This window comes from Phascolarctos cinereus, unplaced genomic scaffold, assembly GCF_003287225.1.
Source record: "Phascolarctos cinereus isolate Bilbo 61053 unplaced genomic scaffold, phaCin_HiC Scaffold_2;HRSCAF=192, whole genome shotgun sequence".
NCBI lineage: Eukaryota > Metazoa > Chordata > Mammalia > Diprotodontia > Phascolarctidae > Phascolarctos > Phascolarctos cinereus.
Window position 1 is genome coordinate 350,922,402 of NW_027555625.1, and position 20,511 is coordinate 350,942,912.

General features: G+C 37.3%; 1 long non-coding RNA gene across 4 annotated transcripts in view; it reads right to left on the reverse strand.

Annotated features, from left to right (window-relative positions):
* LOC110211700 (uncharacterized) overlaps positions 1–20,511 on the reverse strand; it is a 158,608-nt gene that overhangs the window by 20,066 nt on the left and 118,031 nt on the right. Inside the window, exons 4-5 of one of the 4 annotated variants that reach the window (XR_013484836.1) lie at positions 10,489–10,632; positions 3,668–4,915 (exon numbers count right to left, since the gene is read on the reverse strand). This is a non-coding gene — a long non-coding RNA (uncharacterized LOC110211700). Of the gene's footprint in view, positions 1–3,667; positions 10,633–20,511 lie in introns of those variants that run through there. The other 3 variants (XR_013484835.1, XR_013484837.1, XR_013484834.1) reach the window with 3 other exon arrangements.

A 20,511-nucleotide genomic window follows, 5' to 3' on the forward strand; every position in this document is an offset into this window, starting at 1 on the left:
TTATGGGTATTTACAGTACCTTACTGTAAAATTTGGGTTGATATTATACAATACATTACAATATATTTTATGAATGCAACACGATATATTTTATGAATTTCTGAGTTTCTAAACTTTTTCCGTGTTGTCATCTGTGACTTCTGTAAAACTCCCCCCACATTCTCATTTAATTTCTTATGCCAACCCTGGATATTTTGAAACCACGATGGAGAAAGTCTCAATGAGGAAGGGATATCTGTAAAGCTTGTGATTGAGGGCAGTTGGTTGACTGACACTTGTTCTCATCTGGCTAAGATATGCAAAGCATCTTATCACTTATTTTAGGTGAGTGGGGTGACCTGATTTATTTACTCAACTGACATCCCATCCTTACATACATATACACACTCACATATGTCTGATCATATGTCTTCCCTTGGTAAGGAATAATCTGGGCATAGGAAAAGAGGTACAGAATGCTAATTTAATTATAGAAATTTATATCTACTGTATAATACATTGTCTCTACAGGGAGTACATTCACAGAATTTCCAACTTGGAAGGAATCTGAGGTATCATATAAACAGATATTATGCAAATAGTCTGTAAATAGACAAGCCTCTCCTTACAACATTCCCAATGAGAGGTTACACAGTGTCTGCTTGAAGACCTTCAGAGAAGGAGATTCTACTGTCTCCTAAGGCTATTCCATTTTTTGGAATAGTGTTTAGAAAATTTACCTCTCTAAAATGTACATGTAATAGGGATTTGATCCAGGAAGGCCCTGATAAATTTGATCAGTTCCCTTAACCAACTTGTTGAGATTCCAAGGTATTGAATTATATGTGAAGGAGTCCTCCCATGAGGTAGCTAGGTAGCCCAGTGGAAAGAGCTTTGGACCTGGAGTGAGGAAGACCTGAGTTCAAATTTGGATCTAAACACTTATTAGCTATGTGAAACTAAGTCACTTTTAACCTCTGTCTGCCTCAGTTTCTTTATCTGAAAAATGGGGATAATAATAGCACCACATTACCTAGGGTTGTTGTGATGATCAAATGAGGTCATATTTTTAAAAATGCTATATAAATGCTAGATATTGTTATGGAGGTAGACATGTGTCCTAGCCCCTTGCTGACAGGATATAGGAAACTTCTTTTCCTCGATACCCCCCTATTTTATTAGGCTTTCTCTTCCTTGTACTTCCAAAGAAGAGTGCAGTAAGGGAAGAGAGGAAGATTTGTCCTCCCTCTGACACAAGAGCAAAAAAAAAAAAAAGGTAACAGGGACTAGGAAAAAGTTCCTCATTTAAGGAAATGCGCAGAATGTTCCACTGATCAAGTCCCCATCTGGTCTATGGAGCATGTTTAGACAATTCTGTAACTGGTTCTGGTCAACTAACCATGTGGAGAAGAGAAGCCTCTTTGGCTCTGGAGCTGGAAGTGGACCTCATTCATAACTAGTCAACTCAGGCCTGTCTGTTTCAGTCTGACTCTTCCTGCTTGGCTGAATTCTGGTGAGAGAAGCGATAATGCTGAAAGGGGAGAGGCCTCAAGGTCCTCACCCAAGGTAATATGTAGCCTGGGAATATGGGTCTCTGCTCTTTGCTTCTTTGCATTTATTTTTCCTGGTTATAGGTGAAAGAGATTGGAAATGGCTACAACTTTGTGAGCTTCAAAAGCTCAAGACAGTGAATCACCTGAGGTCTGGGACTGGGGTACATGCCAGGTTTTGCAGCCAGCCACTCCAGCACTGACACCCAAAGTGTGCTTCATTAGTGTACATTAGCCTGCCTTTGGGATCCAGCTCAGTGGGAGCTAAGATGCAGATTCAACTAAGAGCTACATTGCATTTGGACACACACTTGGTGGGACCAATGCTATGTAGAAACTGTGTTAAGTTTAAGTCTACTTTCCCAAGCAACAGAGGAGGTAGAAGAGAAAGTGTGCCTCTCAGGTGCTAGGGAAAAATTTGTGTGCTTCTATTGTTTCTGTATCCCCTAAGTAAACACTCCTTTGTAAAAGCTAATCAGTGTTGCTTAAATGGAATTGGGTTGTTAACTACTGGTAGGTAACAGTTGGGGAAAGCATGTAGAATGGTGGCTTAAGATGATACCATTAGAAGAAGGATGCCCCAAGTCCCAGCGATTCCCCAAGAATCTTGAAAGGGAGATGTAGCCTGCCTCACTTTGCGAGCATGAGGTCAGAATCAAGGCTATAAAGGGTGAGTTACAGGAGAAGCACACAGCATGTAGCCTGAGAGGGGAGTTTCTGGACCTCCAGTTCCTCATTGCCACCTTCTGTCTTCCTATTTCTGAACAGTGATCCTTCCATCCTCAGAGGTTTCCTCATAAGGAATCCTCAGCTCTAGAGTTCCCAATTCTAAAGTTTTCCAGAGTCCATGGGGAGGGAGGAGGCCTATGGGTAGAACTTATTAAAAATATGAAAAGACTTAAGACTGGAGGTATTCTAATACGATCCTTTGCTGCTTAACTTTTTTATTTTGGGCAATCAAATACTTTAATCTGTAAGAGCCAACATCTCCCTCCATCCCTCAGCAAGTATCTCTCTTCAGGTCTAGCTTCATGCTGCCCCCTTATTCTTTTTGTTTGTTTGTTTGTTTTTTGTAGTGAGGCAAATGGGGTTAAGTGACTTGCCCAGAGTCACACAGCTAGTGAGTTTTTATGTGTCTGAGGCCGGATTTGAACTCAGGTCCTCCTGACTCCAGAGCTGGTGCTCTATCCACTGCACCACCTAGCTGTCCCTTTATTCTTAACCCATTATCTCAAATCTGTCCCCTCAGTCTTGGGTAGACATGGCTCCACTTCTGACTCTCTGGACTTTCTCTACTATGTCACAGCAGCCTCTTTACCCTAGAAAAAGGGAGCCTGTCATGGAGGTCAAAAGATAACAGCTAACAGAATTTTCATTGTTTGGTAGATATAGATTGAGGGAACCTCAAGGGAGGAGAGCTTACTGAGTGATGGTGGTGGGGAGTATTTCAACTCCCCCATCTTGACTAGTGAGAACAGATTAATGAACTGAGCATGCACGTAAAAAAAAGCTAGAAAACAAAATTTTTAACTCCAACTAAACACTAAAATAGAAATTAAATCAAAGGAGAAAATAACAAAATTGAAAGCAAAAAACCCCCCTGAAAACACTAAACTAATAAATAAAATTATGAACTGAATGAGGGGAAGAGGGAAGAAAAACAACAAAATAGATAAACTATTGGTCAATTTGACTTAAAAAAGAAAGAGGAAAACCAAATTATAAAAATCAAAATGAAAAAGGAGAATTCACACAACAAAATAATAAAGAGATGAAGGAAATCATTAGAAATTATTTTGCCCAACCAAATGTTAACAAAACTAACAATTCATATGAAATGGAAAAAATATTTATAAAAAACATAAAGTGCCTATGTTAAGAAAACAAGAAATGAAAAATTTAAATAACCCTTTTTCATAAAAAGAATTGAACAAGCAATGAATGAATTCCCAGAAAGGAAAAAACCCAGGACCAGATGGATTTACAAGCAAATTCCATCAAAATTTAAAGAAAATTAATTCCAATATAATACTAACTGTAAAAATAGGAAAAGATGGAATTCTACCTAGTTTTTCCTATGATACAAATACAATCTTGATACCTAAACCAGAAAAAGAGCCAATCCAGAGAAAGAAAACTATATACCAAAAAGTTTAATGCATATCTACACAAAATTTTTAAACAAAATATTAGCAAAAAGGATACAGCAACATATCAGAAATATTATACATTACACCATGACTGGGACTATACCAGGAATGCAATGTTGATTTGATATTAGGAGAACTACAGAAATTTATAATACTACATTAATATTAAGAGCAATAAAAATCATATGATTTTATTAATAAATACAGAAAAGGCTTTTTACAAAATACAATACCCATTTCTATTAAAAACACTAACATAATAGGAATAAATTAGCCTGTCCTTAATTTAACAAACAATATCTATATAAAACCAAGAGTCAGCATTATATGTAATAGGGATAAACTAGTGGCCTTTCCAAGAAGATTAGGGGTAAAGCAAGAAATTCACTATAATCAGTGTCCACTATCATCACTACTACTTTGTAGACAGGGTGTAGGGTATGCTCAGGGAGGACCAGTACCTCTGGTGTGAGGGCTGCTGAGCCCTTTTTAGGGCTACTTCCCACCGTTGGTGTCCACTTCATTCACCCAACTCTCATCTGTGGCTCCAAGAAGCTGTAGCACATGCAGTGGCCACACTTGGTAAACCATTTTGGCAGAAAGACTAAACCAAGTTGAGGACTTATGGAAAATTATGGCAAAATCTGGTTGCCTAGAGAAGTTCATCAGCATTGTACACTAGTTTCATGATGGCATGCTTGCCTGGGTTCCAGATAATGGACAATGCTCTAGAACTTTCCCAGTCACCAATGGAGTGAAGCATGGCTGTATGCTTGCTCCCGTGCTTTTTAGCATGATATTTTCAACAATGTTGTCCGAAACCTTCAACAAGGATGAAAATGGCATCAAGGTCAGTTACTGTACTAGTGGCAAACTGTTTAACTTGAAAAGGCTACTACAAGCCAAGACTAAAGTGGAGGAAGAGCCGGTGCGTGATTTTTTGTTTGTAGATGATTGTGTACTCAATGAAGCCTCTGAAGCTGAGATGCAACAAAGTATGGATGGATTCTCTTTTGCTTGTGCCAATTTTGGCCTAACAATTAATACAAAGAAAACACAGGTTCTCCATCAACCAGCACTATACCATCTCTGGAACCATTGGTTACAACAAATGGAGAAATTTTGAATGCTGTGAATAAAGTCACTTACCCTGGCAGTATTACTTTCCAGGGAGGTACATATAGATGATGAGGTTGACGCACTCGTTGCCAGAGCTAGCTCAGCATTTGGGAGGTTCTGAAGGAAAATGTGGAAGAGAAGAGGTATTAAGCTGCCTACCAAACTGAAGGTCTACAAAGCTGTTGTGCGCACCTCGTTGTTATATGCCTGTGAAATATGGACAGTATGCCAGTGCCTAGCCAGGAAACTGAATGGCTTTCATTTGAATTGTCTCAGGAAGATTCTGCAGATCACCTGGCAAGATAAGACACTGAGGTCTTTTCTTGAACTAAATTGCCATGCATTCAAACTCTATTGCACAGAGCACAATTCTGATGGGCTGGTCATGTTTTTCAAATATCACATGTATTTTTGCCTACAAGACTATTTCACAGAGAACTCATGCAAGGCACTCACATGGTGGTCAGAAGAAGCAATACAAGGACACTTTCAAGGTCTCTCTGAAGAACTTTGGAATTGATTGTTAGATATAGGAGACACTAGCACAGAACCACTCAGTATGGAGTGCCCTCATCAAAGAAGGTACTTTGCTCTATGAGTAAAGTAGAATTGCAGTAGCTCAAAAGAAACATGAGGTGCACAAATTTAGAGACATCTCTACTCCAAATGTTCACATGGGCTATTTGTGCCTGACCTCTGTAGAGCCCACAGTTGGACACACTGTACCTTGACTCCAACATAATGATGCCATTTGGGTCCTCTTTGAGAATGAAAGACAACAACCAATCTGTACACAACCAGGAATTCTAGCTATAGTAATAAGACAATAAGAAGAAAATAAAGGAACAAACGGGCAAAAAAAATTGATTTTTTTTTCAAATGGCTTACTTAGAGAACACTGGAGAGTACACTACAAATTAACTGAAACATTAATATCAGCAAAGTTGTAGGATATAAAATAAATTCAAATAAATCATAAGCACTTCTGTATATCAGAAACAAAAGCCAGCAGGAAGAAATAGAGAAAATTTATTTACAATAACAATAAAATACTTGGAAATTTACCTGCCAAGATACATGCAGTAACTATGTGAACATGACTACATGATTACTCATGAGTACCAAGCCAATATAATAAAAATGGCAATACTACCTAAATTAACTTACTTACTCAGTGCCATATCAATCACACTACCAAAAGATTACTCCACAGAACTAGTAAAAATAACAATGAGATTCATCTAGAGGGAAAAAAGGTCAAGAATCTCAAGAGGATTAGCGAAAAAAGTGGGACAGAAGAAAGCCTACCAGCACTAGTTTTCAAATTATACCACAAAATAGTAATAATCAAAACACTAATTTAAAAAGAAAGTTTTAAAAGAAAAATACGAATTGTGAAAGCAGAACTTAATGGCCCACACAGCAAAATTATTGACAAAATACAAATACCTGAATCCATTGTGGCAAGTCTCACCAAAGAAACCAAGGAGAGAATAAATGACTGTGAATGTGAATACACAGAACTGAAAGACAATCTGGGAGAAGCAAAAAACAATTACATTAAAACAAAATGTGATTTCCACAAAAGCAAAATATATCGATCTTAAAGACAGGATGCACAGTGACAACTTAAGGATTATAGGATGCCCAGAACAACATGACAAGAAAGGAAAAAAAAACCTAAGTACGATTATATAAGAAATAACACACTTGTCCCCAAACTTCTGAACACAGGAAACAAAGTGCCAACTGAAAGAACCTCCAGAACAAAAAAAAAAAGCTCTATATTATAAACTCCAAGACACATACATAGGGGTTAGATTTAACAATTTCCCTGACAAACTCTGAAAGTGACCAGGAGAAAGACCTTCAGATATAAAAGAAATTTAAATAACACAAGACTATCCTACACTCTACAGAAACTTCTAAAGACAATGGAATAATGTGTCCTGAAGAGCAAAGAAGGTCAGGATGCAGCCCAACATGACCTACCCTGAAAATCTGAGTCTAACCATTAATGAAAAAAGTTCACAAGAGAATTTTAGCAGTCTATAATGGAACAATTAGTACAAATACTTCACAAATTATTCTCAAAACTGCCAGATTTCTGTTATAAAACTAAGATAGCCCTAATTCTTAAACCAGGGAAGGATAAAGCACAGGACAACTATAGACCTCTTAATGAATACAGATTAAAAAAGTTAAATAAAACCCTGTCAAACAGACTAAAGCAATTCATCTAAGAAATTATTCATGATGAACAAGTAGGATTTAGATTGGAGATGCAAGGATGGTTCAAAATTAGGAAAACAATCAAGATAAACAATCATATTAAAAACAAAAACATCTAAAAATGCATGATTATCTCAATAGATAGAAAAAAACCTTTGACAAAGTACATTCATTTATTATTTTAAAAAAACCTCTATAAAGTATAGTTATATACTTTATGTAACATATACTTTATGTAGTTACACATACTTTATATACTGATATATGTACATATTCACATGCCTTTTTAAAAATATGATTAAAAAGTATCTAAAACCAAAGGCAACATCATATGCAATGGGAATACACTAGAACATTTCTGAATAAATGCAGGGGTAAAGTAAGGCTGTCCATTCTCCCTGCTATATATAGTTTGTACTAATACAGTTCTGGAAATGCTAGCAATATCAGTAAGATTAGAGAAATAATTAAAGATAGATAAAGAGGAGATAAAACAATTCCTTTTTTTCCCCCAATATGATGGCTTACTTCTTAGAAAATCCTAAGGAATTAGCAAAGATACTAATTGAGGCTATTAAAAGCTTCAGCAAAGTTGCAGAATACAAAATAAGTCCTCAAATATCAATAGTATTTCTAAATAATAATCACAATAAAATTCAAGAGTCAACAATAGAAAGGAAAACGCCATTCCAAATAATTAGAAAACGTATAAAGTACTTGTGGATCAATCTACCAAAGCACACAAAATACTTACATTGACTCAATTACAAAGTGATCCTTAAAGAAATAAAGAATAATTTAAACAGCTAGAGAAACATAGAGAAACATTCACTGCTCATGACTAGACTGTGCCAGTACAATGAAAATGACAATACTACCAAAGTTAATTTATAGTTTAAATGCTATACCAATCAAATTATCAAAATAATATTTCATAGAACTTAACAAAATAATTTTGAAAAATTTGAAAAAAGAAAAGATCTAGACTATCAAGGAAAATGATGAAAAGAGGTAGGGATGAAGGGTGAATAGCACTCCCAAACCTCAAACTACATTATTAAGCAGGAATCATCAAAACCATCTGGCACACGTTAAAAAACAGAAGATTAGATCAACAGATTAAACTAGACAAGGGAGAATCTAAAACAATGGAACAATAATCCAGTGTTTGATAAAGTAGAAAATATAAATTACTTGGGAAAGAACTCACTATCTAATAAAAACTGCTGGGAAAAGCGGAAATCAGTCTGTCAGAAATTAGGTTTAGACAGCACCTATACCATATTCTACAATACATTCTAAATGAATACATGACCTTAATATTAAAAGTAAAATAAAGTGAAATAAAATAATTACAAGAGAAGCAGATCATATACCTCTAACAGCTATAAGTTAGAAGGTATTCTTAGCCAAACAAAGGATAAAAGTAATTGCAGAATATAAAACACAACTTTAATTACATGAAACTCAAAAGCTACTATGTAAAGTTAATGCAACTAGGATAAGAAGGGAAATGTTCAAATAGAAAAAAAAAACTTTATATCAAATTTCTCTGATAAGGGTTTAGTGTTTAAGATATATAATCAATGAACAAATATGTGTGTATACATATATATTAAATATATATTACCATAAGTCACCCCCTCATAGATAAATGGTCAAGAACAAAGTTTCCAAAAGAATTGCAAACTACTAACACTCATATGAAAGAATGCTCAAAATCAGTAGTAATAAGAGAAATATAAATCAAAACAACCTTGAGGTTGGCAAACCTAAAAATTGCAAAGATGACAAAAGATGGGAATAGTCAATGTCAGAAGGACTGTGGGAAATAGGGACATTAGTGCATTGTTAGTGGAATTACGAATCAGTATTACCATTTTGGAAAGCAATTTGAAATTATGCAGATGAAGAGACCCTTTAACCCAGAGATTCTATCAGCAAGCTTATACCCCAAAGAGGCCATTGATAAGAGCAAAGTCCCATATACACCAAATTATTTATAGCAGCATTTTTTTTGTGATAGCAAATAATTGGAAATAAAGTTAGATACCTATCAATTAGGAAATGACTAAACAAATTGTGGTACATGAATGTAATGAATCTTAGGAAATGATAAGAGCATGGAGAGACAGACTGAGGAAGAGTGAAATAAGCAGAGCCAAGACTGGATAATGAGCCCAGTCCTTACGAGCACTCATAGTGTGCTCTGCTAATGAAATCCCCATGTGGACTTTAAGTAGGCACCAGTTTTGTTTCTGCTCAGTTTATCACATGAAGAAGAGCCTTTTTTGATTGGCTGCTAAGCTGGAATTGAAAAGGCCAAAGTGAAGCCATCTCTTCTTCACTCCTGGCTACTATATGCAAGCAAGGAGGCAAGAACTAAGCCTTTAGTGGGAGGAGAGGCCTCAGGTCTTCATCTCCACACTGTGACCACAAGGCCGGTGACCACATAATCCCCTTGTTAATTCTGTCTCTCATGTTTATTTTTTTTTTCTGATTTTAGGTGATGATGGGAAATAACTATGACCTTGTGAGCTTTCAAAGGTCTATCCTGGATTATCTGAGTTGCTTTTATTTTTTCATACTTTCAGTATATAAAATAGACCAAAGAATACATTTTAAAGTAAACACAGTCTTACTGTTACAGGGAAGAAGCAACCATAAGTATATGGGAACTGGCATCTATGCTGGGTTTTACAGCCATCCAGCTAACCCAGTGGCAAGGTCCTGAAGAACGACCTTCGGGACCCAGCCCAGCAGTAGCTGAGACAAAGACTCATGCAATGGCAACACTGTGTTTGGAAGTGAATTTGGTGGTGTCAGCGCTACATAGAAAACTCTTGTCAAGTCTGAGCCCACTTTCCCCAGGGACGGAGGGGCCATTGAGGAGAGTGTGGAAGGAATGTTTGCACTTCTGTTCTTACTATATCTTCACAGTAAATATCCCTTTGTAAAATCTAACTGATGTTAACTGTTTAAATGGAATCGGGGAGCTAATTACTGGTAGGTAACAGTAGAAAAACAATAGACTGGAACGGTATTTTCAGCTAATAGTATTAGAGAATAGACACCTCCAACTCTTCAACACCTATAACTCTAAGAGGGTGATAGAGATGGCCTTGCTCTGGGAAAGTAAGTCTAGTATACTGCTATACTAATTAACATGAATGTTTCCATATACAAAGACGAACAGGAAAAAAAGGCTTGTACGTGAAGCTGTGAATCTCCATTATAGCTTGCCCTTTTTAAAAAAAAAAGTACATAATAAATTCAACATGTTAGTTTTAAATTTATATTGCTGATCTGTCTCCCTCCATATCTCTTTCTGTTCTCTTATCTGGATATATTTTAAATGCTTTAATGTCCCTCTTTTCTTTCTTTTTCAGAGAGAGAGAGAGAGAGACAGACAGACAGACAGAGAGCGAAATAAATTGTGAAACTTACAGCACACTCACCATAAGTACTGACCAAGGGCTTCAAGTTTCTCTCCAGCAAAGCAATGTCCAGTTAAGACTACACACCTGCCAGAGACAACATGTCTGCCAGTATCCATCAGTGGATCCATCAGCAAAATTAATCAGAGAAGCATTCTGTTGAGACTGTGAAGCAAGCGGAGAGCATACCTGTCCATCAGAGGCTGAGACCCACGATACAGAAAGAGCATAATGACATCACTAGAAGACATCAGAAGTCCTTTAACACTGAAGGTATGAGTTTCCCTTCCATGCATGAGCCCTGGCCACTTATGTTTGGCACACACCTCTCCTAGTGTATTAGGTACGTATCTTTCCCACTCCTGTGTATATCTGTGGGGAAAGTACCACCCAGGTTTAGGATGAAATATTTTGTTGCTTTTTTTTTTTACTATGTCACATTGAACTAATTGCATCTTCTGGCTGACTATTAAAGATAAACACATTGCTGGGGGCTCTTGAACTATAGTTTTAGTGATTATAGACCTATATACAGTACCTTTAATGTGGAGTAGCTGTTTGGAACAGGGGAACTGCCTAAGAGTTCCCTGAGAGTTGCCTCTAGGTACCACACCATAATGAAAAAAATAACAAATTAACATCAACAATAGTTCTACCAGCAAGGCTAGAACTATCATAAGATACACCAAACTGGACAATAGATACTGAGACAAATAAGGGAAGAACTACCTTAAGCAAAACAGAATTTGACCTTAGTAAATGGAGATCTGACCTAAGAAGGAAAGAGACAAAACAAAAACAAAACTCAACATTTTCGAGGCAACAGTAGAAAATATAAATAAAAATATCAACTACAATATAAGATTGTTCTCCTGGAAGACAAAGTAAATGGTAAAATAGGAGGATTGAAAACTTTGATAAAGCTTAACAATTAGAAGACAGAGCTCAGAGAGACAATTTTAAATTAATTGTACTCCTTAAGAAATATGTACAATGTCTACCATATTTCAGGAAATCACATAAAAAAATTTCCAAGTATTATTTGAATCAAATTTAAACACACATCAAAGCAGAGACAGCAAATTGACAGGGTCCATTGGATAGGAACAGGGATGAATGCTGGACTCAGGTCAATAACACCCACTCTGTTATCAAAGTTCAGAGCTACAACAACAAAGACAAGCAGCTAAAAAGAAAAACATTACCTAACAACAGCTAACAAACCCTGTAAGTATCTGAGGCAATATCTGAACCCAGGTCTTCTTGACTGAGTATGCTGTCCACTGTCATGCTGATTCCCATACAAAGGAACACCAATCTGAACCACATAGGATCTGAACTGCACTTGCTATGGGACGTGACAAAAAAAGCTGAAGTGATATGTTGAAAATCAACGAACACGGGGATTCAGCCCAAAATTACAACTCAACGAACCTGAGGGAGTGGAGAAGAATGAACATGTGACATTGTATAACTATGCCAAGAATTTCTGCAAAAGAAAGCAACTTTTTCCAAAGCCTTGGATGCACGAATCAAATCAGATGCACACGTCCACAGGATCACAGATTTAGGGTTAATTTTGACATCAGAGATTATATAATCTAATTTCATTTTAAAGAGGTTTCCGAAACAGGCCCAGAGAGATTACTTGACTTGTTCAAACTCACAGCACCATCAGGATTTGAACTCAAGTCTTCTGGATACATTCCAATGCAAGGTAAAACCATGGTCTTGCCTCAATATACATTCTATAATCAGATGAGTGGCAAAACAATAGTAGGGTTGTTTTCATCAACAAAAATCCCAAGGCATTTTACCTTGAGAGCCACAAAGACCTGGTTAGGACTTTCTGTAGAGGGTTGATCAGGAGAACCTTTATTCCAGACCATAATTGCATCTAGGCCCAGCTCCATTTCATTCCTGCCTTTATTCTAGCCACCCAGACCAGAAACCAGTCTTCAATGACTTAACCCTTTCATGTCTAGAGTGCTCACTCTAGGTCCCCTTTGCCTGCAATGATTGCCTCAGCTGCCCACTACATCTAAGCTTGGTTCTCACAACAATTTACTTCACTCTTCAGCCACCTCCTTTCAACTTTCTGTATGCCCTAAACTCTTATCACCAGCCTCCCCCCCCCCATTTTACAGTTATGGAATTATAATCCAATCAATTCTTTATTCTGGTTAATCTACTGAGCCCCACCCAACATCACTGCAGCATAAATTCCCTCTCGAGCCTCTATTCTTCCCTGTGGGTTGTTTCCCTTATCAGAATATAATCTTGATGTTTGTGGGTGTTCTGGCCTAGATGAGTAAATGATGTACACCAAATCCCTGAAAGCTGCCTGCTCCTTTTCTGTGGCTTCTTGGAGCCACAGGTGAGAGTTGGATGAATCAGGTGGTCACCAAAGTTGGAAAGCAGCTTGAAAAAGGGCTTGGCAGCCCTCACACCAGAGTTACTAGTCTTCCCTGAAAATCTGTACACTCCAGAACTTTACATTTATCTCCGTTGTTAAATGTTCATCTCCATTAATGTGTCTTGTCATTAACTTGACTTGTCATTCTAACCTGCTGAAATCTTTGGGGGTCCTGATTCTGCCATTAAAAGTGCTCAGTTTTAAGCCCTCTACAAATTTGGCAAGCATGTCATATATGCTTTTATCCCAGTCACTGATAAAAATTTTGAACAACATGAGACCAAGGATACTAATATACACCATTAAAGATATCCCTGGGAAACAGCATAGTACAGTGATTCCCCACTGAACATTTTAAATTAGATGTCCTGTAAACATCTCAAACTCAACATGTCCATAACTGAACTTATTATCTTTCCCCTAAGCCTCACTCTTTTTTTGAACTTCCTATTTTTGTCATCACCATTCTTCTAGTTTCCAAGGTTTGCAATCTTGATTTATTCTTGATTCACTTTTCCTCATTTCAAAAGTCTAGCCAATTCTCAAGTTTTGTTGTTTCTATATCCACAACATCTCTTAGTTCCTTTTTCTCTACTTGGTCATTTTCCTAGTTCAGGTCCTTGTTACTTCTCACCTGGAATATTGCAATAGCCTCCAGATTAAATTTCCTGCCTCACAACTCTACCTTCTCCAAACTATACCCCATATTGCTGCCAAAATGACTTTCTTAAATTGCAGATATGACAGTGTCACTCGGTGGTGTTCTACTGCCTCTAAGACAAAAAAAAAACACAACTCTATCTGCCTTTTAAGGCTTATTACCATCTAGCCCTAACCTACTTTTCTAACCTTATTATACCTTACCTTTCTTCTTGCACTTAACAATTCAGCTACATTGGCTTTCTTACAGATCCTCACACATAACACTCCATCTTTCATCTCAAGGCCTTTGTACTGGCTGTCCTCCCTGCCTGGAATATCATCCTTCCTTCCCTCCCTCCCTCTCTCGCTTCCTACCCCTTAGAATACCATACTTCCTTCAAAACTCAGTTCAAGTGCCACCTCCTACTTGAAGTCTTTCCTGATCACTGCAGTTGTTAGCACACTTCTCTGCCTTTCTCACCCTCAAAAGTTTACCTTGTATTTAACACAGACATAGTGTGTATGTGCTTACTGTACATGCTATGTCCCTGGTGGAATCTAAGTTCTTTGAGGATAAGAAACCATAATGAAACCATTTTTGTCTTTGTATTCTCAGAGCCTACTATAGTACTCGGCCCAGAAAAAAGCTATTTAATAGATGCTTGTCAATGGACTGGTTTTCCATTATAAATAATGCAATAATCTCAAAATGGATAAACAACCTGAATATTAAAGTTCACACCATAAAAAAAATGAGAAGAGAACAAGATTAAAGTACCTTACAGAACTATGACCAGGTGCAAATGTTTAACCAAACAGGTTCACAAAAGAATAAAATACATAATTTTGTTTACTTGAAATTGCAAAGCTTTTGCATGTATAGCTAGACCCAGGGGATCTTTATGCCAACATCCAATCTCCAGACAAGTTAGGTTCTCAGAACTAGGCTGGCTGCATCCCCCACTCAAACCCTTGTGGCACTCCTGAAATATTGGGGATGTCTTTTCCTATAACATCAATTAGCTTTTACAAAGGGATATTTACTACAAAGATATAGCAAGAGCAGAAGTTATACAACATTGCGCCCAATACCTGTGGACACATTCTCTGTACTACCTTGATCCCTGGGAAGAATGGGCTCAAACTTAAAACAGTTTCTATATAGCATTCACTGGACTATATAGTTAATGAATGGATGGATGATTATGGATCTCTGCTATTGCTGGACTGAGTTAAGCAGGTCACTAAATAGGGTCTTGGCTACTGCCTCACCTGTGCTTGGCCTACATATCCTGGCATGAACTCTAGCTTCCGTACTTGCTGGTACTTGCTATTCTGACCTTTTGAAACTCAAAAGGTTGTATCCATCTTTGGTACTCCTTTAAGTAAAATAATAAAGAATAGAAACAACCAAGACAGAAACAACAAGGACACGAACTCATGGGCCACACGACAGAGACCCAGGTAGGGAAATAAATGCCCGAAGCCTCTCTCCCTGTTTAAAGGCTTATAACATCTCTTATTTCTACACTCACAGCTATGCAGGAAAGCAGAAGAGGCTCTACTTTTGTCATTTAGTGTTATCTGCATGCACCCTTCTTCTGGCTCAGAAACCGAACGATAGTCCATCTCTTTACCCCATGGCTATCAGATCAGGGCCAGTTATAGAATGCTATTCATGTTCCAAATAGGGAAATAAGAAACTTCTATTGCACACGATTTGCTATTCCGGAGTAGACTCCCCAGCCTCTTCTAAGTAGGCTGTCAGAAGGCACTGCACATATTCCAGAGGATGGAGCTCTATTGGCCAGGTCTATTACATACAAACAAAATCAATGCAGCTAGGATAAGAAAGGAAAATATTCATTGGGGAAAAAAAATCTTGGCATCAAATATCTCTGATATCTCTGATATAAATATATAAGAACAATATGTGTTTTCTTATATGTATGAGGCTATATATGAATATACACATATATATTATTCCTCAACAGATACATGGTCAATGGATATGAATAAATAGTTCCCAAAAGAATTCCAAACTAATTAAAACTATATGAAAGATGACCCCAAACTAATGATAAGAGAAAAATCAATCCAAACAACATTGAGGTTTTACCTCACACAGAAAAAACTGGCAAAGATGGCAAAAAAAAATGAGAATAATCAATAGTGGTGGAGATGTGTGAAGATAAGCACATTCCTTTTGGTCAGGCTGTGAAATGGTCCAGGCATTTTGCAAAGTAATTTGAAATTATGCTAAAATTAAAATGACCAAAGGAGGTTGAAGACAGAAATAGAGGTCTTATACAGACCAAAATAGCCATAGCGGCACTTTTTGTAGAAATAAAGAATTGGAAACAAAGCAGGTACCCACCAACTGGGAAATAGCTAAACAATTTATGGTACGTGAATTTCTAACAGTGATAGTAATAAGAGCTGTTTTGCTTCATTAAAGAATCATTTTTTCCCATGATATAGTAGGCTGTGTTTTGTAAGAGGTAGGTAATCTTCAGGTTCAAGTTATTTGATTTTCAGTATATATTAGATTCTAGGTGATTTCTTTTATTTTTGGTCACTGCTGAATAATCCTGTGTAATTCAAATTGACACTTGTTTCTTTAACTCACATTTATTTGATTTTCAGTTCCGTCTGCTCTCTCTCTCTCCCCCACCCACGGAGAAGGCAAGAAATACACTCATTATAAATATGAAGTCATGGAAAGCAAATTTCTGCATTAGCCATGTTCTAGATAGGGTAAGAGAGAGAGAAAAAAAGAGAGAGAGAGAGAGAGAGAGAGAGAGAGAGAGAGAGAGAGAGAGAGAGAGAGAGAGAGAGAGAGAGAGAGAGAGAGAGAGAGAGAGAATATGCTTTGATCTATTTGGACGTAAATAACATTTTTCATCATGAGTCCTTTAGAATTGTGTGGATTAGAGTTACTAAGTCCTTCACAGTTGATTATTTTGACACTATTGTTATTAATGTATAATTGCTCTCCTAGTTCTGTTCATTTTAGTTTGCATCAGTTCATATAAGTCTTCCCAGGTTTTTCTGAAACCATCCTCTTCATCATTCTTCTTTTTTATGTTGTTTATTTTTATTTTTTCTTGATTACATGTAACAAAAAATTAACACTAATTTTAAAAAGTTTTTTGAGTTCCAAATTCTTCCCTTCTTTCCCTCTTTCACTCTCTCCCCCCATGTTGAGAAGGCAAGCAATTTAACATAGATTATACATGTGATGTCTTGCAAAGCATTTCCACATAAGCCATGTTGAAACAGAGAACAGTCCAAAAAAATCAAGGATAATAAAGTTTTAAAAAAAAGTATGCTTCAATCTGCATTTAGACTCCATTTCTTTCTCTGGAGGTAAACAGCATTTTTCATCATAAGTCCTTCAGATCATTGTATTGCTGAAAATAGCTGTCAATCACAGTTAATCATTACACAATATTGCTGCTACTGTGTACAATGTTCTCTTGGTTCTTCTCATTTCACTTTGCATTAGTTCATCTAAGTCTTTCCAGGTCTGTTTGTTTTTTCAAAGCATCCTACTCATCATTTCTTATGGCACAACAGTATTCCATTACAATCATAAACCAAAATATGATGGATATCTCCTCAATTTCCAATTCTTTGCTACTACAAAAGAGCTGCTATAAACCTTTTTGCAATATAGGTCTTTTTTCCTTTTTAAAAAGTCTCTTTGGGATACTAACCTAGTAGTAGTATTGCTGTTCAAAGGATATGCAGTTATATAGCCTTTTGGACATAGTCCCAGAATGGGTCAGATCAGTTCACAACTCCAACAGTGCATCAGTGTCACTATTTTTCTATATCCCTTCCAATATTTGTCGTTTTCTTTTTCTGTCATATTAGCCAATTGATAGGTGTGAGGTGGTATTTCAGAGATGTTTTAATTTACATTTCTCTAATCAATAGTGATTTAGAGCATTTTATTTTCACATGTCTATAGATAGCTTTGATTTCTTTGTCTGAGAACTGCCCTTTTATATCGTTTGATCCTTTATCAATTGGAGAATGACTTGTATTCTTATAAATTTGACTCAGTTCTCTATATATTTGAGAAATGAGGCCTTTAACAGAGAAACCGGCTGTAAATTTTTTTTCCTGTTTCCTGCTTTCCTTCTAATCTTGGCTGCATTGGTTTTGTTTTGCAAAAACTTTTAGATTTAATATAGTCAAAATTATCCATTTTATATCCAGTAATGCTCTCTATCTCTTATTTGGTTCTACATTCTTCCCTCATCCATAAATCTGAGATGTAAAATATTCCATGCTCTCCTAATTTGCTTACGGTATCACCCTTTACATCTAAATCATGTAATCACTTTGACTGTATCTCTGTATACAGTATACTTCCTCATTTTTTTAACAGCACAATAGTATTATATCATATCACATTCACATCTCACAAATTATGGTATATGAATGACTTGGAGTGCAACTGAAGCACACATTTTCTTTCTTTTCTTCCTGGACATAGCCAATGAATGTATTTGTTTTGCTTGATTACACCTATTCGTAACATTTTTTCTTGCTTTCTCACTGGGGTTGAGGAGGGAGGAAGTGGGATAGAGAGGATGAAAATCTGAAAATAAAATAAAAAACAAGACTGAATTAAAAAATAAACAAAATGAAGCATTTGCCAGTCATTTAACACAGAAAGTTTGTGTTGCCAATGATACACAACAAGCATAGAGAGGCACTTAGCTTCTCTGGAAGCAATCTCCCTTGTCTCCATAGGGGAATTCACGTGGTCAGTAGAGCAGGGTAAGTTGTGTGTTCTCAGACTCATCAAGTGTGAGAGGCCTAGACATCATATGGTTGGGACTTCATATTGCCCATAGATGATCAGGAGGCTGCATCAGGGAATTTTGTCTTTTTTTTTTTCTTTAGGTAAAGATTCCCCATGTTGTGGTTGGAAGGAAAGAAGCTGTGTCAGGGAAATGCCAGTCCTATCACAGATGGTACATCGAGTCAGTACTTTACTAACCCAAGAGGGGACTGGCCTGAGCCAGACCCAGCCCAGAGCCATTGGTGCAGTCTTGCAGGATTGGAACATAATGACCTCACTGACATTGGAAGCAGGCAGCTCAGAAGAAGGTGACTGGCCTTGATGCTTTTCTGGTGATGCTTTTGGTGATGCTTCTAGAAATGGTGGTTCCTTACTGTAAAGCATCTCCTACTCCTAGGAAACTGGAGAGCAACCTGGTCATTCAGTAATACATGAAGAATGCGAGTGCACTTTCCCTTAAAAATATTGCTTTCTTTTTTTCCTCTTATTAGTATTTTACTTTTTCCAATTACATGTAAAGATAGTTTTCAATATTCACTCTTATAAGATTTTGAGTTCCAATTTTTTCTCCTTCTCTCCCCTCCCCTCTTACTAAGATGGCAAGCAATCTGATATAGGCTATTCATGTACAATCATATTAAACCTATTTTCACATTACTCATATTATGAAAGAAGAATCAGAACAAAAGGGAAAAACCACAAGAAAGAAAAAACCAAAAAAAAGTGAAAATGGTATGTTTTGATCTGTATTCAGACTCCATAGTTCTTTCTCTGGATGTGGATAGCATTTTCCATCATAAGTCCCTTGGAATTTTCTTGGATCACTGTATTGCTGAGAAGAGCTAAATCTATCATAGTTGATCATCACACAAAGTTGCTGTTACTGTGTACAATGTTCTCCTGGTTCTGCTCACTTCACTCAGCATCAATTCATAGATGTCTTTCCAGGTTTTTCTGAAGTCTGCCTGCTCATCATTTCTTATAGCACAATAGTATTCCATTAACTTCATACACCATGACTTGTTCAGCCATTCCCCAATTGATGGGCATCCCCTCAATTTCCAATTCTTTGCCACCACAGAAAGAGCTGCTATAAATATGTTTGTATATGTGGGTCCCTTCCCCTTTTTAATGATCTCTTTGGGATACAGACTTAGAAGTAGTATTTCTGGGTGAAAGGGGATGCACATTTTTATCGCCCTTTGGGCACATAAACTGTTTGAGTTTGAATGGCTTTTTGGAAATGAGGATGCAGCTGACCTAGCAATCCTCCGTCTTACAGCTGTATGTAGGCATGGCATGAAGGACCCAAACAGTGAGAATGCAAACCAAGCAGATGCTTGGAATTTCAAGACAAGTTTAACAACTGTGGTCATGAAATTGTTTGGGTTTTTTTGTTCTGTTTTGCTTCTTACAATGTGGAATTTGACAGACCAACCACAACGATTTTGTGATTCTTCGGTGCAAGCCACTGGGGGCAGCACTTGAAAGGACAATGCTAATGCTCTCCGAGGCCAAAGACACACACAGAATTGGGAATGTGGATAAATGTGCCAACTCTACTTATTTAATTAGCTGAGGATAGGCAGGGTTGCTTCATCAGCTTAAAAAGTTTACACGGACCTCCAAACCGTGAACTGTAATTCTCTCTCAGGAGTCTGCACTGAGGGGCCCATGAAGAGCACAGAGCATTTCCTTAATCCCAGTAGATATAGCTACTGCTTGCACAGAAGAGATAGACTCCACATACCTGCCCGGAGGAACCTCTATATGGTTGCTTTTTGTGCTGCTATGTCTTTCCCCCAGCCCAGGAAGGCAGAGTCAGGACCCAGCAGTAGCAGCCACCACGATGCTCCTGCTAGACTGGAGAGCAGTGGTAGTGCAGGCCCTCAGCAATCTTCTGCAGACAGGAAGAGTCAAGATTGTCAACATGGAACAGTTAGGGAGCACAGTAGGTAGAGTCCTGCACCAGGAGTCAGAAAGACCTGAGTTCAAATATGACCTCAGATACTAGCTGTTTGACCCTGGCCAGTCACTAAACCTCTGTCTGCCTCATTCTCCTCAATTAGTAAAATGGAGATAATAACAGCATCCAAGGTTGTTGAAGGATCAGACGAGATATTTGTAAAGATATTTGTAAAAAAAAAAAAACTTAGCACAGTTCCTG